Genomic DNA, 22174 nt, shown 5'->3' on the forward strand with positions numbered 1-22174 from the left:
GCTTAATTTTTCATGACGAATTCGAATCTGCAATAAAAAGTGGGGGTTGCTATTTAAGATTTTAAATTTACCCCCACCCCGTCTCCAGGGGGTGGGTTGGAGGGTCATTTTTGGTGTTTATCGATAGGTTTTCGAAAAATATTAAAAACTTGTTTTTTTGGTTTCTCATTTGGAAGTGTATTTCTCGAGATATTAGACCGTTTCTATAATTTACCTATGGTATCAGGATAAATCGTTTTTCCCAATTATAGCGCCATCTATCCACAGTTCGAAAAAATGTCTTGAATAAAAGTTGCTTACTTTTACGTAACGAATCCAAATCTGCAAGAAAATCTAGGGGTTTCCATTTGAGATTTTAAAGTTACCCCCCACCCCACCTCCAGGGGGTGTAGTGGGAGTTGGTGTTTGGTGTCATTGGATAGATTTTTGAAAATCATTGAACACGTATTTTTCAGTTTTTCGATCCGATGTTTAGTTCGCGAGATATTCGACCGTTCCACTACTTTTGGGACACCCTATATAATAATAAGTATAATACTTGGGACAAATAATAAAATTGAATAGAGACAACCAAACAGCAGAAATAAAGAGACGAACGAAGTTAGCGGGGGCCTCGTTTGGTAAGCTCAGCTTCATATTGAAGAATAAAAAATACCCTCAATATCTAAAAACGAAAATCTACGACAAATGTATTCTTCCGGTCCTTACATATGGATGTCAAACTTGGACGTTCACAAAAGCGAACATGGACAGAATTGCGAAAACACAAAGAGCAATGGAAAGACAAATGATCAACGTAAGACTGTCAGATAGAAAAAGGAATTCCTGGGTAAGAAATATCACAAAAGTTAAAGATGCTACTCGTCAAACAGCTAAACTAAAATGGAAATTCGCCGGTCATACGATTAGACAAAAAGACGAAAGATGGAATAAAATTATTACAGAGTGGAGACCATGGACATATAAACGAAAGAGAGGAAGACCACAGATGAGATGGGTAGATGACCTAAAACACCAAGCATGCTCAAAATGGATGCACATGGCTCAGGATAGAGAAAGATGGAGGAGTGAAGGGGAGGCCTATGTCCAATATTGGATGTCGCAAGGCTAATAGAAAATCAAAAAAAGTTAAGTAAAATTTTCCATTTTAGTGGGGACTTCCCATTTTTTAATTTAGTTTTCCATTTCCAACAATCGTTTTTCCGATTATAGCGCTATCTATCCATAATTCGAAAAAATCTTTTGAGTAAAAGTTGCTTATTTTTATGCAAAAAATCCAAATCTGCAATAAAAAAATGGGGGCTCCCATTAAAGATTTTAAAGTAACCTGCCACCCCACCTCCGTATGAATTCGTGTTTGGTACCATTCGATAGATTTTTTAAAAAACATTGAATAAGTGTATTTTGCAGTTTTTCTATCTGATGTTTATTTTACGAAATATCGCGGGATTTGTATTTAAAATTTTAAATTTACCCCCCACCCCTTTCTGTGGGGGTCATGTTTGGTATCTTTCGATATATTTTTGAAAAATATTGAAAACGTAATTTTTAGTTTTTCGATCTGACGTTCATTTTGCGAAATATTCGCTTTCTTTGTGTGAAACTTTTTGACTCACCCATTTCCGTACGCGCCGCTCAAATCGTCAGATTTTTTAAATAGACACTCTTTTGCATGTACTTTCCTTATCTTAATCTGACAATTTCGAGTATTTTTAAGGATATATTTTTTTCGGGTCTTATTAACGAACGCCCCTGTGTTAAGGGCCAATATATGGTAGAGGTACATCTGCAGGGTACCAAGTTTCTCCCCATATGATAATCTGACGCGCTCGAGTAACTGCAAAATTCCCCGCTTGGGCTCCCCAACCAAAATGTCTGGTTTTATTATTATCCAATTGTGCAACACATTCACTAATTTTATCAATATATTGATTAGGTCAAGATATTGTTGAAATTCCAGATTTAAATGTGTTAGCCAATCCCCTATATTACTAGGAAAAGAGCTATTGACATTATCGTATTCTATAATAGGAGATGACGGAGATGTACTTGTGACAGGTGAAGTCGCTTCACGAAGGCGTGAAGCACTGTTGTCACATATGAAGAATTTTGAAAATTTATTTCATTATAGCAATAATTTTTTTATGATCTTTCCGGGCCCTCACGGGCCTAGTGGTAAAATAGGCCCTGATCGCGCGCTGTTGCACGGTCCCGGAGTACGAACGTTTGCACTATGTGGAGCAGTTGCAGAACCGCGTAGCGCCACCATGGATACGTGCCTTTATGGGCGACTTCAAGATAAGTATAAGCAAAGATTGCTTTGAAGAAGAGTGTCAAGCGATAGCAAGGGAACAGGAGAAGACCAGACAACAATTATTAAGATAAATATAATAAAGATTGCCATGTTGATATCCAACCATCGATAGAAGATGGAACTAAGAAGAATAAATATTGTAAAAAGTAAGAGTAGAGAATAATTCGAGGGCAACTGAATGCTCTGTGAAGAAAGAAAAAGATAAACTATAATGAGTTGAAATTAAAATAGATCGAAGAAAAGTTAAAAAAAATAGGTTGGGTCGTTCTATCAAGAAGTTAAGAAGATTGGAAAGGGTTACTGTAGTCATATGAAAGGCAAAAAACATGAAAAAATATCTATTTGCTCTATCGAAATTTAAATAGTCATTTAGTAATACCTATACAATCTATATCCATTACAAACGACAGAAACAAGCCACACCTTAGTTAATTGGTCAGTTTTTTATTATAATTAATATACGTCTATTACGCTACATAAAAATACTTGATAATCCAACAATAAACAATGATGAACGTATCCTCATGTCTATTTGGACTTACTAAAGGAATATTCTTAATTATCTTACCTTATGGTATTATGGTTATGCACTCACAAAAAAACGGGATATAATAGATACCTATATCAAAGCAAAAGTGAATGGTTTCATGTCTTAAAAGTATAACCTTCCATTAGATTAGATAGAATAGATTTATGTAAATCTATGTGAATGAATAAAAATCTCAATATTTTAATATTTATAACGCCAACACGAGATCAATTGATGAGTAAAATTGTTATTTTGCGCCGATGTTGGCCAATAAAAATATTTGGAAATGAATTACCAATAGAAATAATATGATTTGTATGCTGTGTGCGTATTTTACGTGTTAAAATTGGAAGAATGAACATTTTTGGTAATACACTGCTAGAAAAAAGTAGGTATTACAAATTCTGTAGAAAGAAGAAAAAACGACCAAACAGATTACAGAATTAGTCCAGAATGTAAAGGATAAACGCTTAAAAGCAGATAAAATTTATCAATAAAAAATCGTGGATGACAGATGAGATGTTAAACCTAATGGATGAAAGAAGATAAACCTACAAAAATGACCCAAACCGATATAAAACGATAAATATAACAATACAAAGGAATAGTAAAGAAACGAAAGAAAGAGAAGCAATGGAAAAGTGCGAAAAAATTGAGACTCTACACTTAAATGACGATAGTTACAATGTACATAGGAAATATTAAAGACCAAGACGAAAACCGAAGGAAAATTTAAATGATTCTGTAGGAGTCCTCCTTGGACAAACAAAATAAAATGATAACGTGGAAACAATACCTTGAAAACCAAACAGGTAACACCCTTGATTTGGAAAAAGAGATACATGATGGACCAAGAATATTACAGCAGAAACTTAATTCTGCAATAACATAAAACTAAAGGATGGCAAAGCAGCAGACCATGATAATAAACAAGTAGAACTACTCAAACTAATTGACAATGAATCTTCTTTTTCTTCTTTTACTTCTTGGAGATCTTTCGATCTGTTTAATTTTGAAGCTGCCTCTGGTTAATTTCTCGGGAGGTAGATTGCCAACTATCCCTCCATCTTTTAGGTAGTCTTCCGGGGGGTCTTGAACCAGGCGGGTTGTTTTGTAGGGCAATTTTTGGGAGTCTATTCTCATCCATTCGTCTTACTTGGTTGTACCACATCCTCTTGCGATGCCACAATGAATCAAGAGCAATAATCATAAAGATACTCAACAACATATACAACTCTTGAGAACTACCAACAGAATGGCTGAAGTCTGAATTTCTTGCACTTCCAAAAAAAAGCAGAAGCCAAAAAATTGCGCCAATATTGGCTGATAAAAATATGTGGTTGTAAATAACCGATAGAAGTACTATTATAATTTGTATGCTGTACTCATATTTTGCGTGTTAAAATCAGGAAGAATGACTATTTTTGGTTTTACACTGTAATATAATAAAAAAGTAGACATTAGAAATTTTGTGAATATCTATTCTTAAAGTGTTGATATGCGAACAAGAAATATATGGAATCAAATAAGACTGCAAAATAAACAAGATTCTATAAAACTTCGGATAAAATTATGGAAAAAAAGGGAGAAAGCTCGAAGAAAATAGGAGCAAGCAGAACCCAAATAGTAGTAGATAACGAACCTAATTCTGCATTTCTATCTTCACTACTCTTCAATGTATATAGTGAATCCATTTTTTAAGCAGTATTACTCTCTGAAAGTAAAGGAATAATAAATAACGGAAGAACTATTAAAAACATAAGACATGCAGATGATACCGTGATTATAGCAAGCTCTGCTTAATAACTCCAATTACTATTAAACAAGACAAGAGTTTCTGTAAACAATATCAATCAAAATGGATATTCTTTTTCTTATTCTAGTACCGACTCCACTAATGAAGGTTGATGTTGTTCTGAAGCTATTTTCTTGTGGCATTTTTATAATCAAGTATATTCAAATGGGAAATAAGCCACAATTTTACCTAAAAATGATTTTATTAACGTTTCGACGCCCAAGTCGGGTGTCGTTGTCAAAATACAAAATAATACTAAATAAACAAAAATGTTGTTGCTTAGTAAAAAATTCTTCTAATAATTTATTTAATCTGACTCATTTATATCGGCAATTCAGACACGTAGATGACTTTAAAATGATATTGCCAATATTGATGAGTTGCGTTCCTGGGACGACTTTACTAAAAGATAGTTCATTCGATTACATGAAATCAATCCCAACTCAAGAATATCCGCCACAAAAAATCATAGCATGTGATCTGTCTTTAAAAAGACAACCAACTGCAACGGTGGCACTGAAATTCTCGCGTTAGAGATTCCATAGTAAATCACGAGGGAAAACCAGGAAAAAAACCTCGTGATACTATCCCGACATCGTAAGTATTTGGGTTTACATTTAGTTTACTCTCAAAACTAATAACAAATTCTGACTTGATATTTTAAATTTTAAATAATACTAAAATACTAAATATGTACTAACTCGATATGTTACTGATTTACTAATTGTGGTATTTTCTTTCTATTGACTTCCTCCTTTAATATGGGTAACCACATCCTACTGCATTCTACCGAGGAATTTGCGACACAATTGGTTTCATTTAGCATAATTGGAGCCGCTTCTTTGATTTTTCTCTTTTTACTATCTGCTTCTTTTAGGACTATATGGAGAGATTCAAGTATAGTCCTAAAAGAAGCAGATAGTAAAAAGAGAAAAATCAAAGAAGCGGCTCTAATTATGCTAAATGAAACCAATTGTGTCGCAAATTCCTCGGTAGAATGCAGTAGGATGTGGTTACCCATATTAAAGGAGGAAGTCAATAGAAAGAAAATACCACAATTAGTAAATCAGTAACATATCGAGTTAGTGCATATTTAGTATTTTAGTATTATTTAAAATTTAAAATATCAAGTCAGAATTTGGTATTAGTTTTGAGAGTAAACTAAATGTAAACCCAAATACTTACGATGTCGGGATAGTATCACGAGGTTTTTTTCCTGGTTTTCCCTCGTGATTTACTATGGAATCTCTAACGCAAGAATTTCAGTGCCACCGTTGCATTTGGTTGTCTTTTTAAAGACAGATCACAAGCTATGATTTTTTGTGGCGGATATTCTTGAGTTGGGATTGATTTCATGTAATCGAATGAACTATCTTTTAGTAAAGTCGTCCCAGGAACGCAACTCATCAATATTGGCAATATCATTTTAAAGTCATCTATTTTAAAATGTATAATACGTGTCTGAATTGCCGATATAAATGAGTCAGATTAAATAAATTATTAGAAGAATTTTTTACTAAGCAACAACATTTTTGTTTATTTAGTATTATTTTGTATTTTGACAACGACACCCGACTTGGGCGTCGAAACGTTAATAAAATCATTTTTAGGTAAAATTGTGGCTTATTTCCCATTTGAATATACTTGATTAATGAAGGTTGACTATTATAATCATTGCAAATTCTCTACGGTCTGCTTTTCTTAAAAGCATGTATGTTGAACCCGGTTCAGTAGCGAATATTTTTCAATCAGGATATTATTTGTCATCTACCAGGACCCTTTGTCTTTCGATTTTACCCTTTATAATCATCTGCAACAACTCCTACTAATCATTTCTAAGTAAGTACCCAAGATATGCTGTTTCTCCTTTTAATGGCGGTCAAAAGTTATCTGTCTCTTCTCATTCTGTGCAACACCATTTCGTTCGTAATATAGTCGCTCCATGGTATTTTAAAAATTATCCCAAAACGTGACATCTCAAAATCTTCCAGCATTAGTATATTAGTTCTTCATTTAGATTTCGAGCGCTAATCGCTTTTTTAACTCCCAGATTCCAGCTCTGTGGTGGTCTTCCTCGTTTTTTTCTCTCTGGAGGTTGCCAAATCATAGTTTTTTAGGCAATCTTTCGTCGCCCATTTGGCTCACATGCCCGTACCATATGAGTTGTTTTCTTTAATATCCTCAACTATAGTGCTCTCTATACCCATTCGTTGTTTTATTACTTCATTCCTTATTTTTTCGGCTCTTGATATTCTCATCGATCTTCTGATGGCATCCATTCCCTTTTCTTCAACCTTTTTCTTATATTTCTCGGTTATTCTCCATGTCTCGGCTCCATACATTAGGCTAGTTTTAACCATTGTCTCATATCTGTTCCATTTTCTTTTCTTTGTTATTCCTTTACTCCACAGAACTTCGTTTGGCATGCTAAACCTCTTCGTGCTTGTATGATTCGATGTTCTATTTTTTCGCGTTCGTCTTTTCCACTACGGTCGAAGATGAAGCCCAGGTATTTATATTCATCACATGGATTTATTTTTTGATTGTCGTCTATATCGAGTTGTTCTCCTTCAGACTCAATTGAGAGGTATTTTGTCTTTTCTAAATTGATATTTAATCCCCATTTCTGATATTCTTCAATTAGTTTTCTAAGCAGTAAACTAATAACTTTCAATTAGCATTGAAAATTTAACACATAAGTACAGTTATAAAAGGTGATCTTGAAATACCGCGTTAATTACAAAACTCTTATTAAAAAGCATCGTTAAGATACGGATAATGACTGAAAGGTAATGATGAAAACACATCCATATATTTCATGCGTCTGCAACCTGTCATTTTTAAAATTATTATGATAGATTTAATACTTGAATAGTCAACAAGTATTTGCATTATGCATTACTAGACTAATTATACAACATTTTATATCATAAATTAATATTAGTCCTGGGTACCGCGTACCAAATAAGAGATTATTAATAGCAAGCTGAAAATTTGTTCCTAGGTTAACGGTGTCGAGTCGGACAAACTATGATGTATGGGAACACTGGAACAGGAGAAACTTTAATTGTGGAACGTGATAAACGTGTCATCCTGACAAGTTTATGATTGTGAAAACTAACAGGCTGTTTTCAAGTTTATTCAATAGTCAACGATATATAATGTACGAAAAAATGTTTGTCCGACAAAATATTGGGAATTTTAACCAGTCCGACAAGTAGAATATGTCAAATGACAGGAATTATATCGGTGATAAATAGCAGTCTGATTTTTACATGACAGTTTAATGAAAGAGTAACAAATCAATTGGAAGTTCTGTCCGACAAAATACATGGGAAGTTTCCGTAGTACGACGTTCGAAACCTGTAAGATATAAACAGTTTCGAACGTCGGACTACGAAAACTTCCCATGAATTTTGTCGGACAGAACTTCCAATTAATTTTTTACTCTTTCATTAAACTCTCATGTAAAAATCAGACTGCTATCTATCACCGATATTATTCCTGTCATTTGACATATTCTACCTGTCGGACTGGTTAAAATGCCCAAAATTTTTGTCAGACAAACATTTTTTATTATATTATATACTGTTAGCTATTGAATAAGTTTGTCCGACTAGACACAGTTATGCTATTAACCAATTCTCAGTTTGCTGTTAACAATCATTTATTTGGTACCCGAGATCCAGACCTATTATTTTGAAATATTTTTTAATAATACCTTTACACAAGAATGTTCAGACAATACTAATAAAAATGCATTGGTTATTAATTTTTCCTTTTTTTTTTTAAATATGTGTCTCGACTACTAATGGTGACTTACATAATGGACATTTACATTTACATTTTTAATACTTTTACATTGGGTGCAATATTACTTACAACTATTTACTTATTTACTTATAGGTCTGGATCCCGCGTATGAAAAAAAAGTTGATTAATAGCAAGCTGAAAATTTGTTAATAGCTTAAGCGTGTCTAGTCGGATAAACTTTGATATATGGGAACACTGGAACCGAGGCAGTTTTAATTGTGGAACAGGTTAAAAATTTGGAAAGGTCAGAACACGAAAACGGCACATGTATTTTGTCCGACAGAACAGACTTAAACTCTTCGAACAGAGATTAAACTCTCATGCAAAAATCAGATTGCTATTTATCACCAAATGGGCGTTTTAATGAGTGGAACATGTAAAATATGTCAAATGACAAAAATTATGACAGGTGATAAATAGCAGTCTGATTTTTGCATAAGAGTTTAATCTCTGTTCGGAGAGTTTAAGTCTGTTCTGTCGGACAAAATAAATGTGCCGTTTTCGTGGTGTGACCGTTCCAAATTTTTAACCTGTTCCACAATTAAAACTGCCCCTGTTCCGGTGTTCCCATATATCAAAGTTTATCCGACTAGACACCCTTAAGCTATTAACAAATTTTCAGCTTGCTATTAATCAACTTTTTTTTCATACGCGGGATCCAGACTTATGATTAATATTTCTTTTTTAATTAATTTATATAACTTTGTATTTTTTTTAAAGTTTAGTACATCTTTATAGTTGCTTTTGTTTGAAATAAGTAAGTACCTATGTCTTTTAGGTTGTCAATCAAAATTGTATTTTCTTCTGACCGGTAGGTAGTATTAACAATAGAACAGTACATGCTCTACGGAAGTTATAGTGTTGCAGTACTGGCACTTCGAGGATTTAGAGAAGGCATTTGACAAAGTACCACATGGGAAACTAATCGATATCCTAAAACATCAATACCAGATGGTAAGATCTCAAACTTATATCTCAACATACAATCTCAACAAAAAGCAACAGAGCGATTTGAAAAAGGACCGAGACCTTCACATGGAAGGAAAAGGAGTTAGACAGGGTTGAATACTGTCGGACGAATACCTCGGACGAATCATAAGATGATAATGAAGTAAATGGCCAAGTTATAAAAAATAATAGATATGCAGACGATACAGTATGGCTGGCATATAGTGCGCAGGTGATATAAAGGATTATGTATTGTGTTGTAGAAACATGTAACAGATACTACCTAAAACTAAATTATAAGAACATAAAAGTAATGATCATTAGTAAGAATACCGAGATAAACGCCCAAATTACAATAAGCGATACACCGTTAGAAAGAGTGTAAAAATTTGCTATTTGGGCAGCAATATTAAGGATACCTTGGATCATAGCTACGTAAAAACTCGTATTGAAATAGGTAGAAGCTCTTTTTAAAGATCTTAGACAGATTCTGTGCCACTCATCTTTAAGTATCAATAAGTATACGTATAAGAATTCTTAAACATTCCTTCTTTAGTGTCCTCAATAGCTGAAGATCGGCTAGATCGGTTTTCTCATTGTTATTGTTTATCAAATTAATGGCTGCTATATCGACTATCATATTAATTTCAGAATTGTCTTCGTTATTGGCCTTAGACAACTCCTATCCTTATTCTTTTAGATAACTCTTTCTGTTTTCTTAGTGTAAAGTTGTCTCTGATGTGTGTTTGGGAAGGTGAACGTTGTACAATACTTTTTTTAATTTTCGCATAATTATCTATCTCATCAGATAATAACCGATTCTGCAAATTATTATAACAACATAAATTATACAAAGACTATAATGGACTAATAGTATCTCGAATTTTTCTTCCATTACCGTGTACCGTCAGCCTTGACCTGGTAACAGGTTATTCGTTAGTCTTATAAACAAATTCTTTTTTCGTTTGGTAAATTGTAGAACAGTTAGTTGTTTAATAGATATAATTATTATAATAAAACTAGTTTGAATATCGAGATTTATTCCTACGAGAGTGGGTTACTTATAATTTGTGATTGTAGTGATACAACTAGTTTATACAATTTTCAAAACTAGGTTTGCAGACATTTTTTCTTGATCTAAATAATAAAGTCGCTTTTGCCAGTGGCGTAACTATAGGGTAGCAAGACTTGCAAAATGTCACGAGCTCCCGGTCTAACCGGATCTGTGGCCGAGAGGCTGCAAGCTCAGAAGTGACATAAATTTTTTAACAGAATGTAGTCAAAAATATACAAGATTTAAATTAGTTAGATAATAATTAGATAATATAATAATAATTTAATACATTATGTACAAGAAAAAAATTTACAAGATATTTAGACACTACTAAATCTAGTGAGTGAAACAAAGACAAAGTGGATGGCAGTTTTAAAGATTAATATAGATCAATGTTTGCTTTCTTTTAATGGAGAGGAGATAGAACGGGAAAATCATGTCAGATACCTTTGCAGCTGGTTAAATGAAAATGTGACTCTAATGAAAAGGTAATGACCAGGATCGAAATATCACGTAAGGCTTTTATGATGTGAAAACCAATTTTATGTAACAGAAACGTGTTGATGAATATTCGAAGAAATGTTGTTCTGAAGCTATTTCCTTGTGTCATTTTTATAATAAAATAAAGTTAGTATCACGAGGTTTTTTCCTGGTTTTCCCTCGTGATTTACTATGGAATCTCTAACGCGAGAATTTTTGAAGTTATACTTCTTTACCGGCGATAGAGGGTGAATTTTTATATGTTAAAACCTATCAGCCCGGCGCATGCGCATTATAACTTTGTTCTGATTAGATGTTCAAATGAAATGTCAAAAATTATCCGATATGGCAGCTGTAGGACAATGTGGTTTGGAGGTAAAGGTAAAGGTAAACAAATGTATAATATATTAGTTTTATTGTTGTGAGGACAGAAACAAAAAAGTTTATAATATTGTAGTGACTTTTAAATAGTTTTTAAAAGCAACAGGTACGTTATAATTGTTACTGTATCATGGGTATAAACCTACCTTTTTGATCTGCCAAAATACATAGTATGTAATACTTTTTTTATATAATTTGATTACCATCAAAATTTCTATCAATATTCACCTAATATATTGTTTTCTTACTCTATGTTTTGTTGTATTTTTTCAATTCTAAATCATTTCAATTCAAAATTAAAATAATTTGATCAATTTTCAAAATATCAAAATATCACAAGTTTAATCCGTTTAGTTAGTCGATCTTCGTAGATAATGACACATAGTGTCCGTGGCTAAGCGTTGAAGGCGAATGAATTCCAATACCAACCGCGCTTATCAGCGCTGGTTCGAGTCCCAATAGAAACTTTCTTTTTTGTTTTTTTTTAATACATTTTATGATTGTAAGTATATTTATTATATAATTGTATTTTCAGAAAATACGTATTTAGTTAAAAAAAATTTCGACAATTAATGTTCAGACATCATTTGTGGCTTGTTTAATGTGTTTGTGTGTGTTTTATTCTTTTATTATTTTAATTTTTGGCACTGTTCTAATAAAAATGTTTGAGAAGTAGTAAGTATTAATTAGTTTAATATTTAAACAAAATATAAATAAAAAGTATATTAATTTCGTTTAAATCATATAATAGAAGTATAACTTCTTACGTGCGTACAAAGTACACACACATTCTTTTTTACCGTCATCGTTGCATTTGGTTGTCTTTTTAAAGACAGATCAAATGCTATGATTTTTTTGTGACGGATATTCTTGAGTTGGGATTGATTTCATATAATCGAATGAACTATCTTTTAGTAAAGTCGTCCCAGGGACGCAACTCATAAATATTAGCGATATCGTTTTAAAGTCTTCTACTTTAAAATGTATAATATACGTCTGAATGGCCAATATAAATGAGTCAGATTAAATAAATTATTATAAGAATTTTTTTACTTAGCAACAGCATTTTTGTTTAATAGTATTTTGTATTTTGACAACGAAACCCGATTTGGGCTTCGAAACGTTAATAAAATCATTTTTCTGGTAAAATTGTGGCCTATTCCCATTAAAAATAGTTTATTATTCGAAGAAAGTCCTGAAATGTATGGTCTATCCTATTGTATGGTTGTGGGGAATATGCGTGAGCAAAGAGTAGAATAACAGAATACTTCGACCACCTAATAAATGATGTAACAACACACTCCATTGTGTGTTGTTACATAATTTCTAATTTTTAACAAGCTGTACACCATAGCCTTTAAATATAACAGGTTAATTTTTCAACTTCCTGTGGAACTGTCATTTCTGTCTTGTCATCGTTCTGAGGTCTCTATCCATTTCATTGTCACTTGCTGTCATACTTTCACCATGTGAACTAGTCAAATCCACAGCTCAGATGTTATCTGGGGCATATTAGTAAAATACATCAAACATCCATGCTTAATGTAGCATTTTAAACCGATGTTTCCTTGACGGACTACTTTTACAGGGCTTTGATCCACGTATTTTTGTTAAATTATATCTTGGTGGTTAGCATGTAAATTTCACGTGAGTATTACCTACAACTTTCTTAACCGTAGTCAAAATTTCAATATCTTTGCATTATTTTACCAGGTTATATTCATTTTAGGTAAGCACTGATGATGACTGGTAAACCAGTCGAAAACTAGTTATGTGATTGTGATGTAGCCCTTTTTAGGGATTTTAAATATACCTTTTATAAAGGATTATACTAATTTTTGTATTACATGGTATACAGCCAACTACAGGAAAACTTTTTCCTTGTGGATTTTTTAAAAAATATAACTTTTATATAAATACTTAAAATCAATTAAAGTAAGTTATAACCAAAGATGTTTCCTTCTTATTGCGCCATCTTCAAACGAATGTTGATGATTGCTTCTTTAAACGGTTTTCCTATCTTTTGCAATGTGAAATATCTGTTCAACACTGAGGTTAGTCCAATCTCTGATATTCCTCAGCCAAGATTTCTTCTTTCTTCCCAAGCTTTTTATCCCATCTATTTCTTCCTTGCGTGATGACATATAGCAGTATGTATCGTTTCGAAGTATGAGGCCCAGATACGATGTTTTTCTTATTTTAATTGTGTTCATAAGCGTTTTGTCATGTCCAGTTCGTCTTAACACTTCTTATTGTGGGACTTTTGGAGTCAAAGGAATTTTCAAAATACGTCTATACAGTGATGAGCGTGCTAATAACCGGCAAAATAACGCAAAATGTGTTTTCCATCTATTGCGTTATTCTGCCGGTTATTAGTGCGCTCATCACTGTATAGCCACATTTCGAATGCCTCCAATTTTTTTACGGATCCAGAGTCCAAGCTTTTACCCCATAATAGTAGTTGCAACCAAACATAACATTCGACGAACCTCAATCTGTAAGCCATACTTAATTTCTTATTTGTAAACATTGGCTTGTATTGTATAAATCCTATTCTGACCTTTATCTCCACATCTTGACTAACTGTAAGTTTATAATAATTGCTCCGAGGTATATATACTTGTCGAGTCGAAACTCTTTAACGGTTTACCCTCCAATATCAGATGTATGTTGTCCAAGTGGTTTCGACATCACCATGTATTTGGTTTTATGTATATTCATTGTTAGTCCCATCTTTTTGCTTTCTCTGTTACTGATTTCTAGAAGAATTTGTAAATCGTCTATTATTTAGGGATGGGACAAACCTACCGGTTTTAACTTAAAACCGTTTTTTTACTTCGCAATAACCGGTTTTACCGGTTATTTCTTTGTCCCGGTTATAACCGGTTTTTTCTTTTTAAAGTAAAAACCGGTTATTAGGTTTTTACGGTGATTAGGATTAGGTTAGGTATTATTTTGGATCCCAATAATAATTATTATTCTCAAGTAATTATTGCAAACAAAACCATAATTCAAATTTTATTTTATAAATATAGAAGCAAACTGAAAGTGCAAACTCACATCAGCCAAAAACAATTAAGTTTTATTATAATATTTCGTTGAAACGGTATTTGTAATCATAATATTTACATAAGAAAGAAGTGATCTGGTTGAAGTAGACGCAAAAATGATCTATTTTTCACACTTGACTCTTGACATTGAAAGTGGGTGAATGACTTTTTCTGATTACCAAAAATAATGTTCTGACTATGAATATCGAATTACCGATTACGAATACGAATCACCAAGGATTTCCCTACAATTTCAAAACGATACACCCATACAAGAAGTATTAAATGAGTTAAAATGTACCTATTATACAAATATACAAACGTGTTAAAAGAAATACATGATAATTTTTTTGATGGTAGTAAAAATAAAAGATAAATTGCATTATCCAATTTATTTTTAAGTGAAATGTTTATGTTGATATTATTTTTTTTTTAAATCCTATTTGTCTGGGAAATTTTTTATACATAGGTTGAAATGGTTGGGTTAAATAATTGTATATTATGGCATTATGTATATATTAATCTTACGCTATATTATATTTAATAATAATCAATAAATATATAATAATTAATAGAATAAATTGGTTTTATTAAAATTGTGTTTTATTTATATTGATATGGATGTTCTTTCGATAGTACTAATTTTGATCATATTGATATCGAGTATCAAGTCGAGTGGATTATTGCAAACTAAAGTGCATTGTAAATGTAACATTGTAACCTATTGGATTAAAAAAAACAAAAACCGATTTTTGTAAAAACCGGTTTTTTGGCCTGTTATAACCGCCAGGTTAAACCGTAAGCAAAAAAACCGGTATAACTGAAAACCGGTGTTTTGTCAAAAGCCGTAAATGCGGGATCATCTGCAAATCTTATGTTATTAATCATGCTCCCTCCAAGTTTTTTGTAAAAATTTATTGTTAAAAGATTTATCAATATAAATAATACATAAATATTTAAGTCACATATCATTTAATGACCTTTCCTATTATTATAAGAGAAATATTTCTTTTAAATTGTTTAAAAAAATTACTGGATTAAGTAAACAATTCACAAATTAACTAACTGCATTTTTATTATCTATGCAACAAGATACCCTAAATAAAAAAAAACAGTAAAATCGAGAGGATACAAATCGCTTCGCTTTTAGCTGAATATTTGAGATATTGTCCCTATTCTCACGCGTAATTTAACTTTTGTGTGCATTTTTAGAAAAGTTATTAATATTTACAAAAAAAACCGACTTTTGAAACAATGTTTGCAGTAATTCACCAACAAATTAATAATACTCTGGGCTAATTAGCAAAATAGATGGAAAAGTTATTTACCAGCAATTTTATTGCTGGAATCGAATCTTATTATTGTATGTATTAATAATATAGATATGCAAAGTCCGCAGATAGTGTGCTACTTTTTTTATAAACAAAATGGCGCCCGAAAATCGTATTTTTTTCAATTTTTGCTCTATAACTCCAAAGATTGTAACTTTAGACTAGAAACACCCAAATAAAAATTCACCGCAATTAAATTCTGCATAGAGACGTGTTTCTTCCGATTTACTTCGACGAAAACTTTCCCCGGAAAAAGCGGGTTTTTCCAACAGAATCTTTAATTTTCAACTAAACTTTTAGATAAGTAGTTGTTAATCAATAATTAAATAACTTGGTAAGGTAAAAGCCCTTTCCATATATATTATAATTCCAGAAGTCTATGGAAATTGAATGAACAGTTTAGCAACAATTAAAATGTTAACTAAAAATTTACGGTCACTATAATAACGACAATAATTATGATGCATAAGAAAAACTATGATTTTTTCATAAAAAGACACTATACCTATCTAATATACTTTACAGAATTGAAATTGGACTATTTAAGCGGCCTCAGAAATATTTTAAAATTATAAACAATTTTTTGGCTTATAAACAAATAGAATATCTCCGGAAATATTAAACTAAGTTAAATTGTGAAAGCCGTATTCGAAAGACAGCTGCAGGACGCTTCTTTTAGAAGAAAAAACGTTTAATTATGACGAGTGGTTCCTGAGATACAATCGGTCAAAGTTGACCGGAATTTACGGCAAAGATATAAACAATAGGATCATAATTTTTAAGCCATCACCTTTTTATTTTTGTCCTCTTTCTCCACACCAATTTTCATATCTTTAAAATCCTCATACCATATATTATTATAATAAAAACTATCGATAATACGTGTGAAAATTGTTAAAAATAGCAAAATTCCAATCAAAAATTAGGTTGGAGAAAATGTAACCCTCAAAGTTCAAAATCGGTATACGTTAACAAAATGCATTTTCTCGGCTTCTCATGGAGCAATTTCCTTCATTCTTTTTTTGTTCCCTGATAACTCGACTAGAGTCATCGAAGTAACGCATTATTAAATGTCAAACTTGCTTTTGTGTTGTTATAATAGATTAATTTATTTATAAGAACAGAAAATTACATATTTTTTCCAGTTGTAGGCTTTTTTTTAGATAAACTTACTACAAGTGTACCTTTTAAAGTTAAAAACATAAATATTCTCATTTGAAAGCTGTATAATTATTTAAACAATTTTTATTTAAACAAATTAAAATATTGTGTTATAATAAATAAATTAATTTATTATAACAAAACAAAAGCAAGTTTGACATTTAATAATACGTTACTTCGATGGCTCTACTCGAGTTATTAGGGAACAAAAAAAGAATGAAGGAAATTACTCCATGGGAAGCCGAGAAAATGCATTTTGGTAACGTATACCGATTTTGAACTTTGAGGGTTACATTTTCTCCAACCTAATTTTGATTGGAATTTTGCTATTTTTGGCGATTTTCACACGTATTATCGATAGTTTTTATTATAATAATATATGTTATGAGGATTTTAAAGATATGAAAATTGGTGTGGAGAAAGAGGACAAAAAGAGAAAGAGGACAAAAATAAAAAGGTGATGGTTTAAAAATTATGATCCTATTATTTATATCTTTGCCGTAAATTTTGGTCAACTTTGACCGGTTGTATCTCAGGAACCACTCGTTATAATTAAACTTTTTTTCTTTTAAAAGAAGCGTCCCGCCACTGCCTTTCGAATACCGTTTTCATAATTTAATTTAGTTTAATATTTCCCGAGACATTCCATTTGTTTATAAGCCAAAAAATTGTTTATAATTTTAAAATATTCCTGAGGCCGCTTAATAGGCCAATTTCAATTCTGTAAAGTACATTAGATAGGTATATTGTCTTTTTATGAAAAAATCATAGTTATTCTTATGCATCATAATAGGGAACTTGCATAAATTTTTAAATTCGAAAAAAGTGTTATAAATCACCACACAACATAATTTAAAACATGTATCAAAGAAAAAAAAGTTTTGTTTGTCTTTCGTTTGGCCCCTAAAGACGATTAAAAATTCAAATTTAAACAGGTGGTCCAAAACGCATCGTGACGTCACTTGGCTTTACATTTACATTTTTCCAATAAAGTAAACAGAATTTTAAATTAGACGTTATAAACGTCAGTAGAAAATACATTTATGTGACGTTACAAGTGTTTTTGATCGTTTGAACTATTCATAGAAAATTTCGTACTTTTACAAAATGGTTTTATTTTCAATAGTAAACCTTCGTTCCTTTCCTTCAAAAACAGTATAAAACTACAATTTTAACAAACTGGTATATTATTATTACAATGACATACGATAAATGTCATTAGAATATAAATATTTTTGACTAATTCCACGACGATGAACTTGCCAAATACCCAAGTAGGTGGAGGCCAATAAACTAAAGAAGGAGAAGAAGAATATACCTAAATATAAGGTTGTGTCTAGGTATACGTTACCGTGTACGCAAATAAAAAAGTTAGAGTGTCAGTGAATTCTTATTTTTTATTTGTTTAGTGTTTGTTTTTAAATTAACTACGGAGTGTGGACAATTATTTAGTTCTTTTAATGAGTTTAAGAACATTTTAAAACAGTACGAAAAAGATAAGAGACTATAAATTAATATATATTTTTTTTAGTTATAAATGAAATAGTATGTATTACCGTAAAAGATTAAAATAAAAAGAAGACCTAAAGCTTTCACAATAATAATTAACTTGTTCTGAAGCTATTATCCTTGTGGCATTTTTGTAATCAACTATTCTAAATGGGAACTAAGCCACAATTTAACCAAAAAATAATTTTATTAACGTTTCGACGTCGTTGTCAAAATACAAAATATTATTAAATTAAACAAAAATGGTGTTGCTTAGTAAAAAATTTTTCTAATTATTTAATATGACTAATTTTTGTATTTTGACAATGACATCCGATTTGGACGTTGAAACGTTAATAAAATCATTTTTTTAGTTAAATTGTGGCTTATTTCCCATTTAGAATAGTTGATTATAATAATTAACTTACGTATAAAAATTATAATATTTTGTACGTGTTATGTCAACTAAATACATATATTTATTTTGCTAACCTAAATATATACTTTAATATATACATTGATTTATTACAATTAAGTTTGAAACATCTGAATCGTTCTGCTTCCCTTCCTTTAACAAATATTTTTCTATCAAACACACGCTAAACATATCAAAATAGCATGTACCAAAATATACAGTCACTGCGCACGCTAAATAATAACGTCACTGGCTTGATGAAGTTTAATTCGCGTGTACATACCTAACTTTTTTATTTGCGTACACGTTAGCGTGTACTTAGACACAGCGAAATATAACCATAATAATAACTAATGTAAAACTATGTGACGTCACGGGTCGTTTGAACTATTTTATACCGCTGAAGACTTTAAATACGTATTTCTAAGTTATTACGAGTTTTTGAAGCGTGAAATTTTGGAAATCTCATTTTTAAACAAAACTGAACATTATTATGCAATAAAAAAAAATTGTGCAAGTTCCCTATTATTGTCGTTATTATAGCGACCGTAAATTTTTAATTAAGATTTCAATTGTTGCTAAACTGCTCATTCAATTTCCATCGGCTTCTGGAATTGTAATATATACGGAAAGGGCTTTTACGTTACCAAGTTATTTAATTATTGATTAACAACTACTTATCTAAAATTTTAGTTGAAATTAAAGATTTTGTTGGAAAAACCCGCTGTTTCCGGGGAAATTTTTCGTCGAAGTAAATCGAAAAAAACACGTCTCTATGCAGAATTTAATTGAGGTGAATTTTTATTTGAGTGTTTTTGGTCTAAAGTTAAAATCTTTGGAGTTATAAAGCAAAAATTGAAAGAAACACGATTTTCGGGCGCCATTTTGTTTATAAAAAAAGTAGCACACTATCTGCGGACTTTGCATATCTATATTATTAATATACACAATCATAAGATTCGATTCCAGCAATAAAATTGCTGGTAAATAACTTTTCCCAAAAATGGCCTATTCTCCGATAATCAGCCCAGACTATAAGCATATTATTACAAACTCTCATTTTAAAAGATTTTCTATGCTTCTTCAGTAAAATTGTCTCACTTTTCTCTATTATAATTTACCTGTCTTTACATTTAGTATTTAAAAACAAATAGCGATCTTACATCGTTTACATATTGTTTATGTTTATAAATAAAAAATGACATAATTTAATCTTTTGCATATTTTGTTTATTGCATATTTTTATCAAAATCAGTTGTTAAATAGCTGTATCAAAGTATTGTCACGAAAGAGGCTTTTATTTTGTTAATTTTTCTGGTTTATACAATATTTTTCGATTATTTACCTTGAGGTCCACTGTTGTATACTAATGAATGCTTTATACTCCAGGGTAATAAGCTAGAATAGACCATGTTCGGGACACTCAAAGATATCCAGGTAGCTGACTACTTTTTTAGTTATTCTAAACCTATAGGAAGAAAACCTACCTGTTTCCTGCCTAGAGTTCGCGTCCGTTTTTTAATTATTAACAATTTAGTGCAAAAATCGTGATTTTTTCGATTTTTTGCACCCCATTCAAAAGCTAAACAGTTGACATAAAACTACAAAATTTAATTTTTTAGAACATTGAAAAACCTTCAAAATGCCGATTTTTGAAAGTTAAAAAATTAATTTGTTGCTACGCAAACTGCAAAATAAGTGAAAATCGTTATTTGTCAATAACTTTTACTAAAACTGATTTAGAGCTTTATGTCCGGTTGCACCAACAGATCTTAAGCTTAAGTCGAGAATATCATAAGAATTAATATAAGTATTATAATTATAATATATTACAATAAGAATACCATAATATAATAATAGATATAATTGATAATAAGGTAAGAATCTAAAATTATTTTGCAACGTAAGTGATACTCAAGGAGGCCCTATCTATAAGTCGAGCTTAGTTAAGCTGGAGCTTAATGCTGGCCACTCACTTACGGATATCGAAGAGGCCGAGCGACTGACCGGCGGTTAATTGAAGCCAAAATCACCAGATACATGCAGTTTTCGTAAAGGCGTTGGCACGCTCGATCACAAAACTGCATGTGTGTGGCGTCTCAACTGCAGTTCATTAACTTAACTACTCAAATAACGGCCTTCGGTTCTGGCCTGCATGCCATAGCCTCTTCGATATCCGTAAGTGAGTGGCCAGCATAAGATCTGTTGGTGCAACCAGGCATTAGTGTTTCCAGAGATATGTAAAGAAAATAGATCAGGCTAGTCATATGCCACTCAATGCATCGGGGTGTAACGCCGATATCAAGTACGGTGGTCTAGCTATCTTTGTCTGTCGTGCGAGTGTGAGCGTATCTACCAAGAGGTGGGAATAACGGAACGACAGTGACACACAGGCGGCGGCCATCATATGCTAGAGAGAGAAAGCTAAGCGCCGGTAGAGAGAGATAGATAGACCACCGACCCGAACTGTTCCGCGTTACGCTATTTTTCGAACTGGCCTAATCTATTCTGTTATATCTATGAGTGTTTCACCCAAAGTTGTGTATTGGTGTACTTAACAAACCCTCAAAATTTGAGACCGATCCATTAATTAATTTAAAAGTTATTCTATTTGTTTATCCCAGAGACCTTTATTTTGCAATAACATAAGACAGAAAATAATGAAGATAAGGCAATTCTGAGTATGTCAAATGAAAGTAGAAAAGTGATACTATCAAAATGTACTAAAAAAAGATAAAAAAATTATATAATATAGTCAAAAATACTAATGCCAAATTTTTGAAATTTTGTAGTTTATAAACATTTAGAAAAACTTTAAAAATATTGTTCGTAGAAAAAATCATTGTACATATTCGAAAAGTTGGTATTTTACACGAATTTCTAAAAATGTTGTTCAGTCGTGGTAAGTGAAGGGGGAGCTGGGAGCCGACAAATGCACGAGTTCAAAAACTAAAAAAGGCAACTTAATACTACTATCATTTTCTATATCTCGGGATTCTTTCTTTTTTTAATTTGTATTTGCAATTTGACATTTGTTAATTAATAAAAAGTCTAATTTGTTTAAACAATTTTTGAAAAAATAATTTTTTCTTAAAAATCAATGTCTTTAATCAGACTATCATTAATAATCATACAAACAGTTAAGGTATACTTTAATAAATAAATTATCTTCAATAAATAATTATCTAATAAAAATAATTTATTTATTAAAGTGAACTTTAACTTTTTGTATGATCATTAATGATACTATGAATAAAAAATAGATTTAAAAAAAAAAATTTTCAAGAATTGTTTAAACAAATTAGACTGATTATTAATTAATACATTTATAAGCAAATTGCATATTTGTAATGTACGTAGAAATTACATACAAATTAAAAAAAGAAATAGACGTAGACTGGAAGAAAAACTAATT

The 22174-nt window shown here is 31.3% G+C and overlaps 1 protein-coding gene across 2 annotated transcripts in view; it reads right to left on the reverse strand.

Annotated features, from left to right (window-relative positions):
* LOC114326097 (UNC93-like protein) overlaps positions 1 to 22174 on the reverse strand; it is a 48507-nt gene that overhangs the window by 22907 nt on the left and 3426 nt on the right. Inside the window, exon 1 of one of the 2 annotated variants that reach the window (XM_028274320.2) lies at positions 2883 to 3014. The exons of the other annotated variant lie outside the window; for it this stretch is intronic. The gene's annotated coding sequence lies outside the window, so the exon portion shown is untranslated. Of the gene's footprint in view, positions 1 to 2882; positions 3015 to 22174 lie in introns of those variants that run through there. 2 annotated transcript variants of the gene reach the window in all.

Source organism: Diabrotica virgifera, chromosome 9 (assembly GCF_917563875.1).
Source record: "Diabrotica virgifera virgifera chromosome 9, PGI_DIABVI_V3a".
NCBI lineage: Eukaryota > Metazoa > Arthropoda > Insecta > Coleoptera > Chrysomelidae > Diabrotica > Diabrotica virgifera.